The 18,748-nt window shown below is 34.9% G+C and overlaps 1 protein-coding gene and 1 pseudogene across 2 annotated transcripts in view; one reads left to right on the top strand and one right to left on the bottom strand.

The window, feature by feature from the left end:
- The window catches only part of CCNY (cyclin Y), a 310,791-nt gene that overhangs the window by 255,499 nt on the left and 36,544 nt on the right, over positions 1 to 18,748 (bottom strand). The gene's annotated exons all lie outside the window — the stretch shown is intronic.
- Positions 1,084 to 17,474, top strand: LOC128316322 (transmembrane protein 126A-like; annotated as a pseudogene).

The raw sequence follows: 18,748 nt of genomic DNA, 5'->3' as shown, positions 1-18,748 counted from the left end.
ATCAAGATCTTAGCTCTAAGGCCAGCCAGACTGTCTGAGTTTGAATCCTGATCCTGCCACTTACTAGCTGTGTGACCTCTCTAAAGAGGTCTTTCCTCCAATTGTCTTAACATCAATCTATCAATCTTTTCCTGCTTCAATAGCTATAAAGGAGGTTAAAAGTAGAACCTATCTCATGGGGTTGTGTTGGGCCCTAAATCAGTCATAAAAGGGGCTAGCTAGCACATAATTGACATTCAATAAATGGTAGCTTTTATTTCATCATGTGTGCATAGGCAATATCCATTCATTATGCGCTCATTCTTCAAAATGAAAAAATTTCTGGGGCAATTGGGTGGCTCAGTCAGTTAAGCATCTGGCTGTTAGTTTTGGCTCAGGTCATGATCTGAAGATTCATGGGTTCTGACCCTGCATCAGGCTCCAAGCTATCAGCTTGGAACCTGCTTGGTTCTCTCACTCCCTGTCATTTATACTATCTCTCTCTCCTTCTCAAAAGGAATAAACTTTAAAAAAAAACTGAAAGAATTTCCTGGAGCACCTGGGTGGCTCAGTCGGTTAAGTGTCCCACTCTTGATTTTGGCTCAGGTCATGATCTCGTGGTTTGTGAGTTCGAGCCTCCATGACAGGCACTGTGCTGACAGCCTGGAGCCTGCTTGGGATTCTCTTTTTCCTTCTCTCTCTGCCCTTCCCCTGCTGGTGTTCTCTCTCTCTCTCAAAATAAATAAATAAACTTAAAAAAAATTTTCCTGATTATAGTTGTTACAGATACTAATTGTAACAAAATAGTAATGACATAAACAGACATGAAAAAAGGAAGTAAAAGTCCTTTCTGACCCTTCCCCTTAAAAATAACCACTGTTAAGAGCTTGGTATAGATCTTTCCAGACATTTTTATGCATAAGCTCATTCAGACATACACACACACATACCCGCACATACACAGGCTTATACATTCATACCCATGTATATGAGCTAATATTTTTCTTTCAGGTTTCTGGGTTTGGTTTCCTCTCCTTTAAAATTGTGAATATCTTCTCCTCAGTGACTTAACTTTTTTAATGTTTATTTATTTACTTTGAGAGAGAGAGCGCACAATCTGGGAAGGGGCAGAGAGGAAAAGAGAATCCCAAGCAAGCTTCACACTGTCAGGGTGAGCCCAATGCAGGATTCAATCTCATGAATTCTGAGATCATGATCTGAGCCAAAATCAAGAGTCAGACACTTAACCTACTGAGTCACCCTGGTACCTCCTCAGTGATTTATCTTTATGTTTAACTCTAATCCTTTTGGACTTTATTTTTGTATGTATTATGAAATAAGAATACGATATTTCCCCACATGGTTATCCCATTATCTTAGCACCAATTATTAAACAATTCCTTTCTTCCCTCATTGATTTGAAATGTTAATTTTAACATATACTAAATTCTTATATATTTAAGAGTCTATTTCTAGACTCTATTCTCTTCCATTCATCTATCAATCCATTCCTGCCTCAATAACACACTGTTTTAATTATACTGATTTTATAATATATTTTGGTATTTGTATAGTAATCTCTACCTCTTCTTAGCAAAATCATAGTTATTTTTAATTTCACAGATACTGGAATTCACTGAGGTAAGAAAAAATAGGGAGTCACTATGAGTCAACTACTCAGAGAGTATTATATAAACTGAACTTTATCAATAAGAATAGGATCTTATTGTTACCAGAAGTAACTGAGAAATGTTTTTAAAAAATATAAAGTCCCCAAATAGATATTTGGTGCTTCCCACTGCTGTATAAAAAATACCATTGCTTTATCAGTAATTTGAAACTTGGGCAAATGAAATCTATCTAATCTTAGCTTCCAGTAAGGATAGGAAAAAAGAAGATAAACTTCCATTATAAGACAAGTTTAGGCTAATACATATTGGAATTTCCTAGTTATGAAGAGAGCATACTTGAGTTATGTTATCTTTTTTACTGTAAATTCTTAAGAAAGGCTCAGCTCACTACTTGCACAAAAGTGGCATGAATGTAGTTCTTTCACCCAACAAGAAATGGGACTGAAAAACCTCCTGTCCAATACCTAAGTCACTCTGAGATTGTGATGTTTCTGTTGTTTAAAGTCACATTTTTATTCTATTTAAGAGCCAATGAATAAAATTACATACACTAAATACTAATTAATAATAAAAGTGTGGTGAAAACTAGCTTGAATAGCTATTAGCTTGAATAAATAATAGGCCTTGTATCACTTGTCTGAAAAAACCTCATATTTAGCCTAAAAGTTCTTCAAGCAGTATATCTGCAAGCATATTTTACCCTCTGAGAAAGCAATTACTAAGTAGTAGAAAGGAATGAACATGTATTTCCATGTTATATATGGTAACAATAAATAAAAAATAGATCATATAGGCAAATGCAAAAATAAAGTTATAAGAAATACAAATATAACCAAAGAGTAAACAAATGCTTCTGACCTGAAGCAGTAACTGGTACTGGATTTGTTCTACTGTAACAAACAACAGGACACCAGAGAAGATACATAAAACAATTGTTTTCAGACAGTGAATAACAGAGGAAGCAGAACTATAACCCCTGAGAGAAGCGATACAAATAAAGTGAGGCTTGTGATGGTCCCAGTTTTCTTTCAGGAGCTACTTTTTGGATTGTGATGCAGGGAAGGGTAATTCTAGGAGAATATGGCAACTTTGTTGAATTGAGGAAACAGTGATCAGAGTTAGGGAGGCTGAGGCAGCTGTAATCTTCAGGGCAGAGTACCAGAAACGAGTAAGCTAGGCAGAGCAAGAGCTAGAAATCTGAAGAGGATCCCCCTTGCATCCTTGGTTAATACACAGAGTAAGACTCTAGGAGGCCAGGCAGAGAACATTAGTGAAGGAGCTCTAAGATGAACAATCCCCAGAGCTCACAGAGATCTGCAAGCTGTTCAAATTCTGACCAAAGAGAAGGACCGTGGAAGTACAGTTGACCCTTTAACAACATGGGTTTGAACTACACAGGTACACTTACACATGGACTTATTTTTGATAAATACAATACAGTACTGTAAATGCATTTTTCTTATGTTTTTCTTAATAATATTTTCTTTTCTCTAGCTTACTTTATTGTGTGAATACAGTATATAATACTATAACATACAAAATATGTGTTAGTCTTCCTGTCAACAGTAGGCTATTAATTAGTAGTTAAGTTTTGGGACTCAAAAGTTTTATGTGGATTTTTGACTGCACTATGAGAGGGGTTGGATCAGTGCCCCTACCCCAGTGTTCTTCAAGGGTCAACTACACATTGATGAAAATTCTTACATTATTGCAGAAGTGGCACACCACTATTTAAAGGTACACTAATAATTTAAGATGCATGCCATAAACCTTATATCAACAATTAAAAAGTAAAATGAAGTAATATAATAAATTAGTTAATGGAGGACGTAAAATGGAATACTAAAAAATATTCAATTAATCCAACAGATAGGAAAAGAAGAAAAAAGAAAGTATATGGGGCAAGTAGAAAACAAATAGCAAAACAGTAGATTTAAACCTAACCATATCAATAATTACACTTAATGAAGATGGACTAAATTTTCCCATTAAACGTCAGAGGGGCCCCTGAGTGGCTCAGTCAGTTAAGCATCTGACTTCAGCTCAGGTCTTGATCTAACCACTCGCGGGTTCGAGCCCGGTGTTGGGCTCTGTGCTGACAGCTCAGAGCCTGGAGCCTGCTTCAGATTCTGTGTCTCCCTCTGTCTGTGCCCCTCCCCTACTCACACTCTGTCTCTCTCTCTCTCTCTCAAAAATAAGTAAACATTAAAAAAATAAGTAAAAAGTCAGAGATTGTCCAACTGGATAATAAAGTCTAACTACATTCTGTCCACAAGAAATTCACTGTGAATGTACAGACAGAGGAAAAATATAAGTAAAAGGATGGAAAAAGATATACCATGTAAACATGAAACATAAGAAAAGTGGAATGACTATCTTCATATTAGACAAAGTAGACTTTAGAACAAGGAATACTCCCAGAGATAAAGAAAGATGTTTTATAATAAAATGTCAAGTCACTAAGAAGAAATGACATTCCTAAATGGGAATACACCCAATTGCTTCAAATTACATGAAGGAAAAACTGACAAAATTGAAAGGAGAAAAAGACAAATCCACAATTAGAGTTGGATATTTCAGCACCTCTCTCCACAATTAAAAGAAATAGTAGACAGAAAAGTAAATAGGAATATAGACAACTTGAATAATTCTGTCAAATAACTGAATCTAATTGACTTTTATAGAACACTTCACCCAGCAATGGCAGACTTTACAGTATAATCAGTGCCAGTGGAACATTTACCATATATTGGGCCATAAAACTAGTCTCAATAAATTCAACAGGATGGAAATCACATGGAGGACTTCTCTGACAAAATGCAACTTGACTAGAAATCAATAACTGAAAGGTATCTGCAAATTACAAAATATCTGGAAATTAAACCATGAGTCAAAAAAGAAATGAGAAGAGAAAAAGAGAAAATATTTTTCAAAGTTTGTGGGATGCAGCTAGCTAAAGCTTGGCTTTAGAGAGAATTTTATTGTACTTTTGTACTGTAAAATTTCCATTTGTTTTGAAAAATAATTTCTATACCTTTATACATATTCTTTATTTGATGTGACATTGTCATCATAGCTTCTTTGTTAAGCTGTCTGCTTCATTTGGTATTATACATAAATATTGGGCTTCACTAATTGCTAGATGATTGCTCTGTTGTTCTACAAAATGTCCTGGGGAGGTAAAAGGCCATGGCTCAAGTGCCACAGAGTCTGGCTGTTCTTACAGATATTTAATAAATTTTTTTGAATAAATGTTTCTTCATTTGATATATTCCCTCAGGACAATTACTATTTACCAGTTATGGTTGTTTCACTGGGGAACAGGTACCTGGAGTGCCTCAGATAACCATTCCAGAAGAACCCCCACACTATTTTTCCACAGTGGCTGCACCAGTTTGCATTCTCTTTCCAAAGGGAAAGAGAGTTCCCTTTCTTGTGGGATACCATTAAGTACACCAACATACATGTAACAGAAGTACCAGAAGGAGAGGGGAAAGGAGCAGGAAAAAAATTAGACAAAATGATGACTTGAAAACATCCCAAATTTTATTTTTAAAAATCTACACACTTGGGGAACCTGGGTGGCTCAGTCAGTTAAGCGTCTGACTTCAGCTCAGGTCATGGTCTCCCAGTCCATGGGTTTGAACACCGCGTAGGGCTCTGTGCTGACAGCTCAGAGCCTAGAGCCTTCTTTGGATTCTGTTTCTCCCTCTCTCTCTCTCTGCCCCTCCCCCACTCACACTGTCTCTCAAAAATGAATAAATGTTAAAAAGATAAATAAAATAAAAATCTACACACTGAAGAAATTCAAAGAACTCAAAGTATGATAGATGCTATATAGCAGTAATATCTATATCTCACTGGAATTAAGCTAGTGTAAGTCTAAAGTAGGTTCTAATATGTTAAGATGTATTTAGTAAACCCTAGAGAAACCACTAAAAAAATAATTAAGAAAATAACAAAAAACAGTGAAAAATATTGTTAAAAGAAGTAAAATGTTCCACTAGAAAATATTTACGTAAAACAAAGAAAGTAGTACAGGAAGAAAAAAGGAACAAAAAAGATGAGACATATCAAAAACAAAATGTAAAATAGCATATGTAAGTTCAACTATATCCATAATAAATTAAATGTGAGTGTACTAATCAATCAATCAAATAGCCAAGACTGTCAGGCTGAAAAAAAAGACTAAAAGAAAAAATATATATATATTCTGTCAGTTTTGCATTTTGGTGGCTCTGTTGGTAAATGCATATATATGTTTATAATACAATTATATAAAAATATATGCCTATAATACAGGTAAACATTTATGTTTATAATTGTATTATAAGCGTAAGTTTATAAAAAATTATGTTTTTATAATACAATTATAAACATGTTTGTAAAAAATCGTGCTTTTATTATATAATTATATAAACATATGTTTATAATATGCTGTTGTTTATACTACAATTATAAACCTATATGTTTATAATACAATTATAAACATGTTTATAAAAAATCATGTTTTGAGAAGGAGGGCATTTGTTGGGATGAGCACTGGGTGTTGTATGTAAGCAATGAATCACGGGAACCTACCTCCAAAACCAAGAGCACACTGTATTCACTGTGTGTTAGCTAACTTGACAATAAATTATATTAAATAAATAAATACATACATACATAAATACATAAATAAACTTCAAAAAATCATGTTTTTATAATACAATTATATAAACATATATGCACCTACCAACAGAGCCACCAAAATGCAAAAACTGACAGAATTAAAGAGAGAAATAGACAATTCAACAGTAATAGAGGCTTTAGTACTCCACTGTCGATAATAGAATAACTAGAAAGAAGATAAACAAGGAAACAGAGACTTCAACATTTATAAACCAACTATACTTAAAAGACCTTTATAGGCCACCCAAACAACAGCAAAATACATATTATTCTCCAGTGCACATTCACCAGGATAGATCATTGCTAGACTATAAAACAAGTATCAGTAAATTTTTAAAAATTTAAATTATATAAAGTATATTCTACAGCCATAATGGGGTGAAAGAGGAAAATCAATAACAGAAAGAAATTGGGGACTCACAAATATGTGGAATTAAATAATATATTCCTAAATAACTAATGTATCAAAATAGAAATAACAAGGAAGATATAAAAATACTTTGAGAGGAATCAAAATGAAGCTACAATTTGCCAAAAATTATGTAATGCAGCTAAAATAGTACTTAGAGGGAGAGTTATAAATGTAAACACCAAATTTAAAAAGAAGAAATATCTTACATTGATAACCTAAACTTCCACCTAGAAACACTATGGAAAAGAAAGCAAAATGAACCTGAAGCAGACAAAAGGAAAGAAATAACAGAGATTAGAGCATAGATAAATAAAATGGAAAATTGAAAAACAGCACAGAAAAATTTAAAGGATCAATTTGGCTCTTTGAAAAGAAAAGAAAATTGACAAATATTTAGCTAGTCTGACCACACAAAAAGAAAAAGACTCAGATTGAAATAATCAAAAATGAAAGGGGGCACAATACTACTAACTTATAGAAATTTTAAAAGATTATAAGGAAGAGTCACTTGTCAGCCAAAGATGGCTGCACTCAGGCTAGTTGAGCAAAGGTTGGAGTGAGCCCCCATTCACTCAGCCCCCTGTCAGAGGAGGACTGGTGGAGGCACCAACTGCTGTGCAGAGAGCATAAGGCTCAAGATGGATAATCGTGAACCAGATGATATTATCAAGGAAATTTAATTTTCAGTACCATAACCAGAAAAATTAATGAACTCCCAGAAGCAGAAAGGAATCTCTTTGAACATGGATCAACATATATTGGACTTAATGCTGCTTTCTGTGGTATAAGAGCAAATAGTCTTTATCAACACATCTTAAATGTGACACAGGCTCATATAGCTGCTGGCTTACCAATCGCAGTGATCCCATTTATTACAGCACATGCATCTTACAAAGGTTTTGTAAATTTACCTTTGAATACAGATGATTTGACTTGTGAAACCTGTACCATAACACAGGTCTTATATCCTGTTTTCTTGGTGATACCTATGAATGATTGCAGAGCAGTTAGATATGAACCAGCCCTGCTACCAGAGAAAGGAAGCATCTTAACTTACTGGACTAGAATTTCTAAGCCTGTCTTTAGAAAGATGTTACTTCCCATTTGCTCCGACTGTGTTTGTAGCATACCTTGGATCTAGACAATATAAACTAATTAGAAAGTCTCTTCAGTTACCTGAAACTGGCCTGGAAATTCAGTGACTGTTAAACAAATGTGCACACAAAAATAAAATTGTAATGTATGATTAAACATCTAGGTGTGAATTTTAAAAAGATTATAAGGAATACTATGAATAACTGTATGCTAATGAATTAAATAAGTAGAAGAGACAAATGCCTAAAAGAGACACGGAAAAATTGACTATTGAAATTGAATTAAAAAAGAAATAGAAAACTCAAATAGACCTATAACAAGTAAAAAGATAGAGGCATAATTAGAAAACTACCAAAATAAAATTTTCAGGCCTAGATATCTTCACTAGTGAATTCTACCAAACACTGAAATAAGAATTACTACCAACTCTTCACAGACTCTTCAAAAAAATAGAAGAGGATGAAACACTTTCAAATCATTCTATTATACCAGTATTCCGCTGACACCAAAACCAGAAGACATCACTAGAAAAGAAAATTGACCGATAGCTTCTGTGAAAACAGATACAAAATTCTACAAAATACTAGCAAACTGAAACCAGAAACATATAAAAAGAATTATGCACCATTATCAAGTGAAATTTATCCCAGAAATGTAAAGTTGGTTTAACATCTGAAAATCAATGAATGTAATACATATCAACAAAACAAAGGACAAAAACCACATGATCATCTCAATAGATGCAGAAAAAGCATTTGACAAAATTTAAACTTTCACGATTAAAAAAAAAACTCAACAAGAAATAGAAGGGCACTTCCTTAATCTAATAAAGGGCATATCTAAAAAATGTACAGCTAGCATAATGGTAAAAGACTGCTTTCCCCCTCAGATCAGGAATAAGACAAAGATGTCTCCTCTTGCTACCTCTATTCAATATTATACTGGAGATTCTAGCCAGGGCAGTTAGTCAAGATAAAGAAATAAAAGGCATCCAGATTGGGAAGGAAGAAGTAAAATGCTTTCTGTTAGCAGATGCAATGATTTTTATGTAGAAATTCTAAAGAACTTACTAAAAAAGATTAAAACTAGTAAATGAGTTCAGCAGGATGGCAGGATATAAGATTGATATACAAAAATCAACTGCAGGTATATACATTTCCAATAATCAATCTAAAAATGAAACTAAGAAAACAACTCCAAAGAAATAAAATACTGAGGAATAAATTTTAATAAAATAAACGCAAAACTTATGCTTTAAAATATATTTCAAAAACTATAAAACGTTGAGGGGCCCCTGGGTGGCTCAGTCAGCTAAGCACCCAACTTCAGCTTAGATCATGATCTTGTGACTCCTGAGTTTGAGCTCAGGCTCTGTGCTGACAGCTCAGAGCCTCGAGCCTGCTTCAGATTCTGTGTCTCCCTCTCTCTCTGCACCTCCCCGCTCACATGCTATCTCTCTCTCTCTCTCTCTCTCTCTCTTAGAAATAAATAAACGTTAAAAATTTTTTTAAAAACTATAAAATGTTGAAAAAATTAAGATGGTTTAAATAAATGGGAAAACAACCTACATACATGGATTGGAAGACTTAATATGGTTAAGATAGCAATATTCACAAATTGGTCTATAGATGCAGTGTATTTACAAGCATTCCAGCTGATTTCTTTGTAGACATTTCAAGCTGATTCATATGGAAATTTAAGGGACCCAAAATAGCCAAAAAAAATCTCAAAAAACAAGAACAAATTTGAAGAGCTCCTACTTCCCTATTTCAAAACTTATTAGAAAGCTAAGTAGTCAAGACTGTGTGGTTTTGATGTAATGACTCACACTGAAAGTCAATAAATACACTTTCACATTTACAATGAATTGATTTTTGACTACAGTGCTGAGACAATTCAATGAAGGAAAGTGTATACTTTTTAAACAAATGATGCTGGGACCATGAATATTCACACACAAAAGAATAAATTGGATAGCCTACTTCACACCATGTACAAAAACTAACCCCAAACGAATCAAAGACACAAGTGTAATAGCTATAATTATAAAACTCTTAGAGGAAAACATAGGAGTAAGTCTTCATAATCTTGAATTAGGCAATGGTTTCTTAGATATGATACTGAAAGCATAGAAAAAAAAAGAAAAAATAAATCAAGCATTATAAAAATTAAAGACTTTTGTGCTTCAAAAAAATTAAAAAATAAATTAAAACTCTTGTCCTTCAAAAGATACCATCAAGAAAATGAAAAGACAATTCACAAAATGGGAGGAAATTTGTAAAGTATATAAAGAACTCTTGTAACTCAGTAATAAAAAGACAACCTAGGTAAAGAAGGGCAAAAAATTGAATTTCTCCAAAGACGTACAAATGTACACCAGCTATTAGGGAAATGCAAAGCAAAACCACAATGAGATGCCACCTCATACCCAATAGGATAGCTATAACCCTAAAGATAATAACAAAGATGGTAAAAATGTGGAGAAATTGGAGCCCCCGTACACTACCACTAGGAATGTACAGTGGTACAGCCTGTAAGCAGTCTGGTAGTTCCTCCAAAGATCAAACATAGAGTTACCACATGGCCCAGCAATTTTACTCCTAATATATACCTAAGAGAAATGAAGACCTATGTTCGCGTGATAAGTTGTGCACAAATGCTATAGCAGCATTATTCATAAGAGGAAAAAAAAAAGTGGCAACAACAGCAACAACTGATGAATGGTTAAGTAAAATGTGGTCTGGTTGTATAATGGAATATTACTTGGCAATACAAAGAAATGAAGTACTAATACATGCTATACCTTGGATAAATTTTAAAAACATTAGCCTAGGGGTACTTGGGTGATTCAGTCAATTAAGTGTGGGACTTTGTCTCAGGTCATGATCTCACAGTTCATGTGTTCAAGCCACACCATCAGTGCAGAGCCTGCTTGGGATTCTCTCTCTCCCTCTCTCTCTGCCCCTCCCCAACTTGCACTTTCTCTCTCTCAAAATAAATAAATAAACTTGAAAAAAAAATTTTAGTCTAAGTGAAAGAAGCCAGCTTCAAAAGACCACACATTACATGATTCCATTTATATGAAATGTTCAGAATTGTCAAATCTATACAGATAGAAAGTAGATTATTGTGTACCCAAGGCTGGAAGTGTTGGGGGTAAAGGTGCAGTGACTGAAATGATCTAAAATTAATTGTGGTGTTGATTGCACAACTCTGAGAAAATACCAAAAACCATTTAATCATTCACTTTAAATAGACAAATTAGGGGCACTTAGGTGGCTCAGTTGGTGAAGCATCTGACCTCAGCTTAGGTCTTGATCTCAGGGTCGTGAGTTCAAGCCCTGAAATGGAGGGTACTTAAAAAAAATGGATGAGTTATATGGTGTTGGAATTATATCTCAATAAAGATATATTCATTTCAATAAATGAAAAAGAAAAAAATCATTTAAAAGTCATAGCAAAATATAACACACTTTTAAGGTATAAATACCAATAAAGCCACTTTCTTAATCGAGGAGTAATTCAAAGTAATTCAAAGGCAAAGTAATTAAAAGGCAAAGACCTGATAAATGGCATGTACCAAAAAAAAACCCCAAAACCAACAACTAAAACTGAAAAAACCCTAAAATAAAACATACCTAATGGTGAAGCTACCAGATGCTTTCACGCTAAGACTGGCAATAAAGTGGGACATTTACTTTCACCACTTCTCCACTTTTCTGGAGGGCCTATCTTGTGCAATAAAGTCAGAAAAAGAAAGGCTCAAAAGTTGAAAAGAAAGAAGAAAAACTTTCTTCATTCACAGGGACGTATTTGTGTCTGAAGGAAATCCTAAGAAGTGTACAAAAAGACTTATAGGACTAATCAGTGATATAAATAAGGTCATATGATACAAGGTCAATATACAAAAACCTATTATATTTTTATGTACCATCAACAAATAATTAGAAAATGAATATTAGCATCATTTATAATAATATGCAGAATGAAAGGATACATTTAACAGTATATACAAGATACAATGAAAACTCAAACATTGCTCACCAAATTTTTTTTCTTTCTTTATGCATTCTTTTTAAATTTTATTTATTTATTTATTTATTTATTTATTTATTTATTTATTATTATTTTAATATGAAATTTATTGTCAAATTTGTTTCCATATGGCTGAACAAAAATTTAAAAGACCTAAGTAGTGAAGAGATATCTATGTTCATGCATTGGAAAACAGAACCTCAATCTATAGATTCAACGCAATCTCTATCACAGTTTCAGAAGGATTTTTGAAACTGAAAAGCTGATTTTAAATCCAAAAGACCTAAGATAGTCAAAATAGCTTAGAAGAAGGACAAAGTGGAGGTCTTCTTACACAGCCTGATTTTAAGACTTACTATAAAGCTATAATAATCAAGAAAGTGAGGAAGAATCCAGAAATATATTTATGCATTGGTGGATATTTGATTTGATCAATTGACTTTCCCCAAAGTTTGCAAGGTGATTGAATGGGAAAAGAATACTCTTATCAACAAATGGTGCTGGCACAACTGGATATCCTTATGAAAGCAAAACAAAACGCTTGACCTTTTTCTCACTCCACACACAAAACTTAACTCAGAATGTCTTATATACCTAAATGTAAGAGCTGAAACTTCAAGGAGAAAACTTTGGAGAAAATCTTTGCAATCTTGGGATAAGCAAAGAATTCTTATGACACAAAAAGCACAAACCATAAAAAAAATTATAAATTGACTTCACCAGAATTTAAAACTTCTCCCCATTAAATTTTTTTTAATGTTTATTTTTGAGAGAGACAGAGACAGAATGCGAGTGGCTTGGGGCAGAGAGAGAGGGAGGCACAGAATCCAAAGCAGGCTCCAGGCTCTGAGCTGTCAGCACAGAGCATGACGTGGGGCTCGAACTATTGAGCTGTGAGATCATGACCTGAGCCGAAGCCAGACGCTCAACCGACTGAACCACCCAGGTGCTCCAAAACTTCTCCCCGTTGAAAGAAAGCATTAAAGAAATAAAAAGGCAAACCACAGACTACAGAAAATATTGAAAATACATCTATCTGACAGGTGATTCATTACTAGAATATTACTAGAATAGAAAATAGAATAATGAAACTTCTGTAACTCAAGACAACCCAAATAAGAAAATGGGCAAAAGATTTGAAGAAGTATTTCTCAATAGAAGAGCTAGAAATGACTCATAAGCACATGAAAGGATGCTCAATGTCCAGTCATCAGGGAAATGGAAATCAAACCATAAGATTTACTACCCACATTTAAAAAGACTGCCTGCCAGTACTAACTATGAGTAACTTATGTGCAGCAAGTTCAATACTTGTATGTCGCTAATGGCATGTAAGTGATAACATTTATTTTGGAAAACAGTTTGATATTCTCTTAGAAAGTTAAACATGTTTACCATATAGCCCAGCAATCCTACTTGTAGGCATTTACCTAAGAGAAGTGAAAACACATATCCACACAAAGACTTTCACAAGAATGTTCATATCGATTTTGTTAGCAATAGTTAACACCTGGAAACAAACCAAAAGTTCATTAAAAAGTGAAAAGTTAGGGGTGCCCCGGTGGCTCAGTTGGTTAAGTGTCCAATTTCGACTCAGGTCATGATCTTGAGGTTCATGGGTTTGGGCCCCGCTTCGGACTGTGTGCTGATAGCTCACAGCTGGAGCCTGCTTCAGGTTCTGTGTCTCCCTCTCTCTCTCTGCTCCTCCCCCTGCTTGTGCTCTGTCTCTATCTCTCAAAAATAAATAAACATTTTTAAAAATTTTTAAATAAAAATCAACAAGAAAGTCTCACTTAGAACCACAAAGTCAGAACGTGATATTAAGAGTAGCCTTTAGAGCTGATTAGAAACTCAAACTCACTTCAAACTTAATGATATAGGCAAATTAAAAGTAAAAGAATAAAAAAAGATATACCACCCCAAAAAAGATACCCTTCAAACATTAATCAAAGGAAACCTGGAGCGGTTACATTAACATCAAAGTAGACTTTCTAACAAAAAAATTACCAGGGATAAAAAGGGACATTGCACGATAATAAAATGTTCAATTCACCAAGCAGACATAACAATCTAAATGTGTGTACACATGACAACAGAACTGCAATAGTGCATGAAGCAAGAGCTGACAAGACTGAAGGGAGACATAGACAAATCCACAGGTAAACACTCCTCTCCCTGTAATGGGACCAGTACGTGGAAGATTAGCAAGGATCTAGAAGAACTGACAACACTATCAACGAACTGGATCTAACTGGTAGTTATGGGACATTCCAACAGTTAACAGCAGAACATACATTCTTTTCCAGTACATATATAATATTCACCAAGATAGAGCAGTTGAACCATAAAGCAAACTTTAATAAATTTGAAAGAATTAAAATCATACAAGGTGTGTTCTCTGAACTTAATGAAATTAAGCTAGAACTGAGTAAGAGAAAGATGAAAATCTCCAGATGCTTGGAAATTAACACACTTCTAAGTCACTCAAAGTCAGAGTGGAAGTCCCAAAGGAAATTAAAATTGAAACTAGAACTTAGCAAAATTTGTGGGATGCACCTAAATCAGTGATTAGAGGGAAATTTATAGCATTCAATGCTTCTATTGGAAAAGAGAAAAGGTCTCAAACCATAGTCTAAGTTTCCACTTCAAGAAACTAGAAAAAGAAGAGCAAAATAAACCTACCACCAGTAGAAAGAAGGAAACAAACATTGAAGAAATCACCAAATTTGAAAACGGAAAAGTAGGGAAACTTAGTGCCAGTCCTCTGAAAAGATCAATGAGACTGATAAACCTCTAGAAAGACTAGCAAGAGACAAGACACTAATTACCAATATCAGGAATGAGAGAGGAGATATCATTACAGATTCCACAGGCATTAAAAAGAGGAAGGGGCATGAGGAAACTTTGCAGATGATGGATATGTTTATTTTCATGATTATGGTGATGGTTTTACAGATGTATACATACATAAAACTTACCAAATTATATATTTTAAATACATAGTTTATTGTATGTAAAACATACTTCAATAAAACTATTTTTAAAAACCCTTTATGGAACAGAACATTTTCCCTTGGAGATGGTTAGAGCCCTCACTGCATCCATTACCTGCTGTCATAGCTGTCCGTACCCCTGCACATCATTCCTCCACCATTGACTTTCTCAAATCACAATAACCGTCCCTACCTAATACTTCTAGTGTGTACAATAAAATACTATATTTTCTACCCACTCCTATCTCACCTTCAATGCACTGAATTATAAAACTGAAAGAAATTAGTGTCTACTGTGGCTTGATTCACTTAAGTAGAGAATAGTTTCTATCGTCTAGTATCATCAATTATAACAGACTGGAATTATTCACAAGTATGTTCACCAGAGAGTTCCTAAAGGAACATGAGTCAAAAGCCAGTTTGGGCTCCAGGGAGAATCCACTGACTTCAGTAAGGCTGTAGATTACAGAATTTTACCTAAATGATCCCAGCGGGGCAGTGAAACCCAGGTGAAGTTCATTCAGTGCACAGCACATCTTGACACTGAAAGAAGTACAACCTTGGAAACATAGCATGTAATTACAAGCTAGAACTCTCTCGGGCATACAATGCTTGAGCACCATAAGATTGATCTCTTTGCTTTCATTTTTTGTTAAGCAGCAATATACAATTTATGGATTCTAACATCACAGTAATAGCTTCTTCTTCATTGAGAATTCACAACAACATATACTCTCACATTCCCGTTTTCAGTGTGCAGCAAACACTTGATTTCAGGAGGCTAAAAGACAGAAAGGGTGCACAGAGTGAGCCCCCTTTTTGGTGGAAGATTTAATTCACATATTTCTGTGTTGGTACAACCTACTTGGGAGCTTTCTCCTCCTACCCTACCCTCATCTAGCTTCCTCCATGGCCTTCCTCTCTCCTGTCTCATCCTATCTATCACAGAGTAGTTTACAGCATGCTCTACCATATCTTTGTTCCTTTAAAAACGGAGATACAAACACCTATCCTGCAAGACTAATGTACAGATTTGAAACACAAAAACACACACAGAGCAAACACTAGCAGAGTGATCTGTATAATAGACACTCAAAACAGTGCAAATTCACTTTACTTTCACCTTCCTTTCTAATACCAAAGTAGCAGCAACCAGAGAAAAGAAGAAAATGTGCAGGCACAAGAATGGTGAAAAGCAGAAGAATCGTGCCAAATGCCTGTTTTCTCTTCTCAGAACACAAGTTTTGCTCAAAATGATCACTCTTGAGCATATCCCTCTGTTCCATAGCAGTTCACCTGGCTCAGGTAGGAGGCTTAGGTGGCCCAACTACTAACACACTTCTATTCTTCCTTTGCTTCAAACCACCACTCAAAAATTGCTCATTTATTTGGAATATTGTAGATATTTAGCCCACCCTTTTCCTGGCTATTATCTGTCATTATTTAAACACACTAAGACTCTACTTAAAGAAGGAAAGAAAAAAAAAACAACTATCTCTAGCTTCTTCCCACTCCACCTATAAATGCCTGGTCTCTTGCCTCTTTTTCATAGCCAAACTCTATAAATGTTTTTCCACTTCTCACCTCACATTTACTCCTCAATTTACCACAAACTGGCTGCTGCTCAAATCATCTAACCATTTATTCTACAACTACTTGAAGTGCCTCTACTCTCTGCTAGACATTTCTAGGTGCAAAGAAGCCAGTGTGATTGGATGGAAAGAAGCATGAGATGTAATAAGAAGGGTAATCAAAAGCCAGGTCATGGAGCACCATGTGAGCCATAATAAGAATTTGGAATTTGCTTTGAGTGAGATGAGAAGCCATTGGGAGATTTTGAAAAGAAAGATATGACAAGGTCAGGGGTGCCTGGGTGGCTTAGTCAGTTAAGCGTGCAACTCTTGATCTCAGCGCAGGTCTTGATCTCAGGGTTGTGAGTTCAGGCCCCACATTGGGCTCCACTCTGGGCATGAAGCCTACTTTAAAAAAAGAAAAAGAAAAAGAAAAAAGAAACATATGACAGGGTCTAATTATATTTTAAAAGGATCACTGTAGCTGCTATAAGAATAGACAGAAGCAAGGGGTAGGGGGCAAGGGTCAAAACAGAGACAAGTAAAGTGATTACTGAAATAATCCAAGTGAGGGATGATGGTGTCTTGGACCAGACGAGTAGCATTGGAACTAGTAAGAATGATTCTGATTCTCATTGGTTTTGAAAATGAAGTTGATAGAATTGTTAGAAGGGGGTGTGAGAGACAAAGGAAAGTCAAGAATGGCTCAAAGTCTTGCCCTAAAGAACTGGAAAAATGAAGCTACCATTTACTGAGAAAGGAAGTCACAGGGAGGGTCTGATTTGGGCAGGTGATGGAAGTAGAAAATCAAAAGTTCAGTCTTGAGGTGCCTGGATAGCTCAGTCGGTTGAGCGTTCAACTCTTGATTTTGGCTCAGGTCAAGGGACTGAGCCCCACATCAGGCTCTGAGCTGACAGTGCAGGGCCTACTTGGGATTCTCTCTCTCCCTCTGTCTCCACCTCTTCCCTGCGTGCAGGTGGTGCTCTCTCTCTCTCTCTCTCTCTCTCTCTCTCTCTCATTCTCTCTCTCTCTCTCTCTCAAAAATAAATAAATAAATAAATAAATAAATAAATAAATAAATAAATAATATTTTTTAAAAAGCTCAGTCTTATATATACTAAGTTTGAATTGCTTAGTACACAGCTAATTTGAGAATGGTTAATTTTGTGAGTCTGAAATTCAAAGGAGAGGTCTGGGCTAGAAATATAAATCCAGGAGCTATTAGCATATAAATGATATTTAAAACCACATGCCCCAAAAATGGATCCATAAATATAGAGAACAAACTGATGGTTGCCAGAGGGGAAGGAGATGGGGGATGGCCAAAGTGGGTGACAAGGAGTGGGAGATACAGGCTTCCAGTTATGGGATGAGTAAGTCATGAGGATAAAAGGTACAGCATAGGGAATAATAGTCAATGGTGTTATAATAGCCTTGTATGGTGACAGATGGTAGCTACACTTGTGGTGAGCATAGCATAGCATATACAGTTGTCAGATCACTATGTTGTATGTATGTATGTATGTATGTATGTATGTATGATCACCTAAAACTAATGCAGTGTTGTGTGTCAACTATACTTCAATTTAAAAAAATTAAGATAAAATAACCTAGACAATAAGTAGCAAGAAAAGTTTAAAGCCTGAGCCCTGGGGCGCTCCTTTATTTAAAGAGTAAAATGAGGAAGATCCAATGAAATAGAAGGAGCAGGCAATAAAATAAAGTAGTAGTAATGTCCCTGAAGCCAAGCAAAGATAGTATTTTATGAATGGGGAAGAACTCTGAATTGTTTTTGAGAAGTCCAGTAAGACGAGAACTAAAAATTAACTATTAAATTTAGAAACATTCATATCTCTTTTATTGTAACAGCTTTATTGAGATATAATTCACATATCATACAAGTCACCCTTTTACAGTGTAGAATTTAATGGTTTTTAGTATATTCAAAAAGTATTGCTGCCATCATCACAATCAATTTTAGGACATTTTCATCACCTTATCCATGATCATCCATAGTTGTAAAATATATCAGTACTTCATTCCTTTTTAAGACTAAATACTATTCCATTGCATGGATATGCCAAATTTTGTTTACCCATTCATCAGTTGATGGACATTTGGGTTGTTTTAATCATTTGGCTATTATGAGTAATAATATGCTCCTCTGAACATTTGTGTACAATTTGTTTATGTAGACATATGCTTCCATTTCTATTGACTATATATTTCTGGGTCAAATGTTAACTTTTTGAGGAACTACCTAATTGCTTTCCACAGAGGCCATACCATTTTACATTCCCACCAGAAGTTTATGAGGGGTTCTAATTTCTCCATATCCTCACTAACCATTCTTATCTGATG

The sequence above is a fragment of the Acinonyx jubatus genome, chromosome B4 (genome assembly GCF_027475565.1).
Source record: "Acinonyx jubatus isolate Ajub_Pintada_27869175 chromosome B4, VMU_Ajub_asm_v1.0, whole genome shotgun sequence".
Taxonomy (NCBI): Eukaryota; Metazoa; Chordata; class Mammalia; order Carnivora; family Felidae; genus Acinonyx; species Acinonyx jubatus.
The sequence above is the reverse complement of the archived record's forward strand: the minus strand, read 5'-3'. Positions and strand labels throughout refer to the sequence as shown.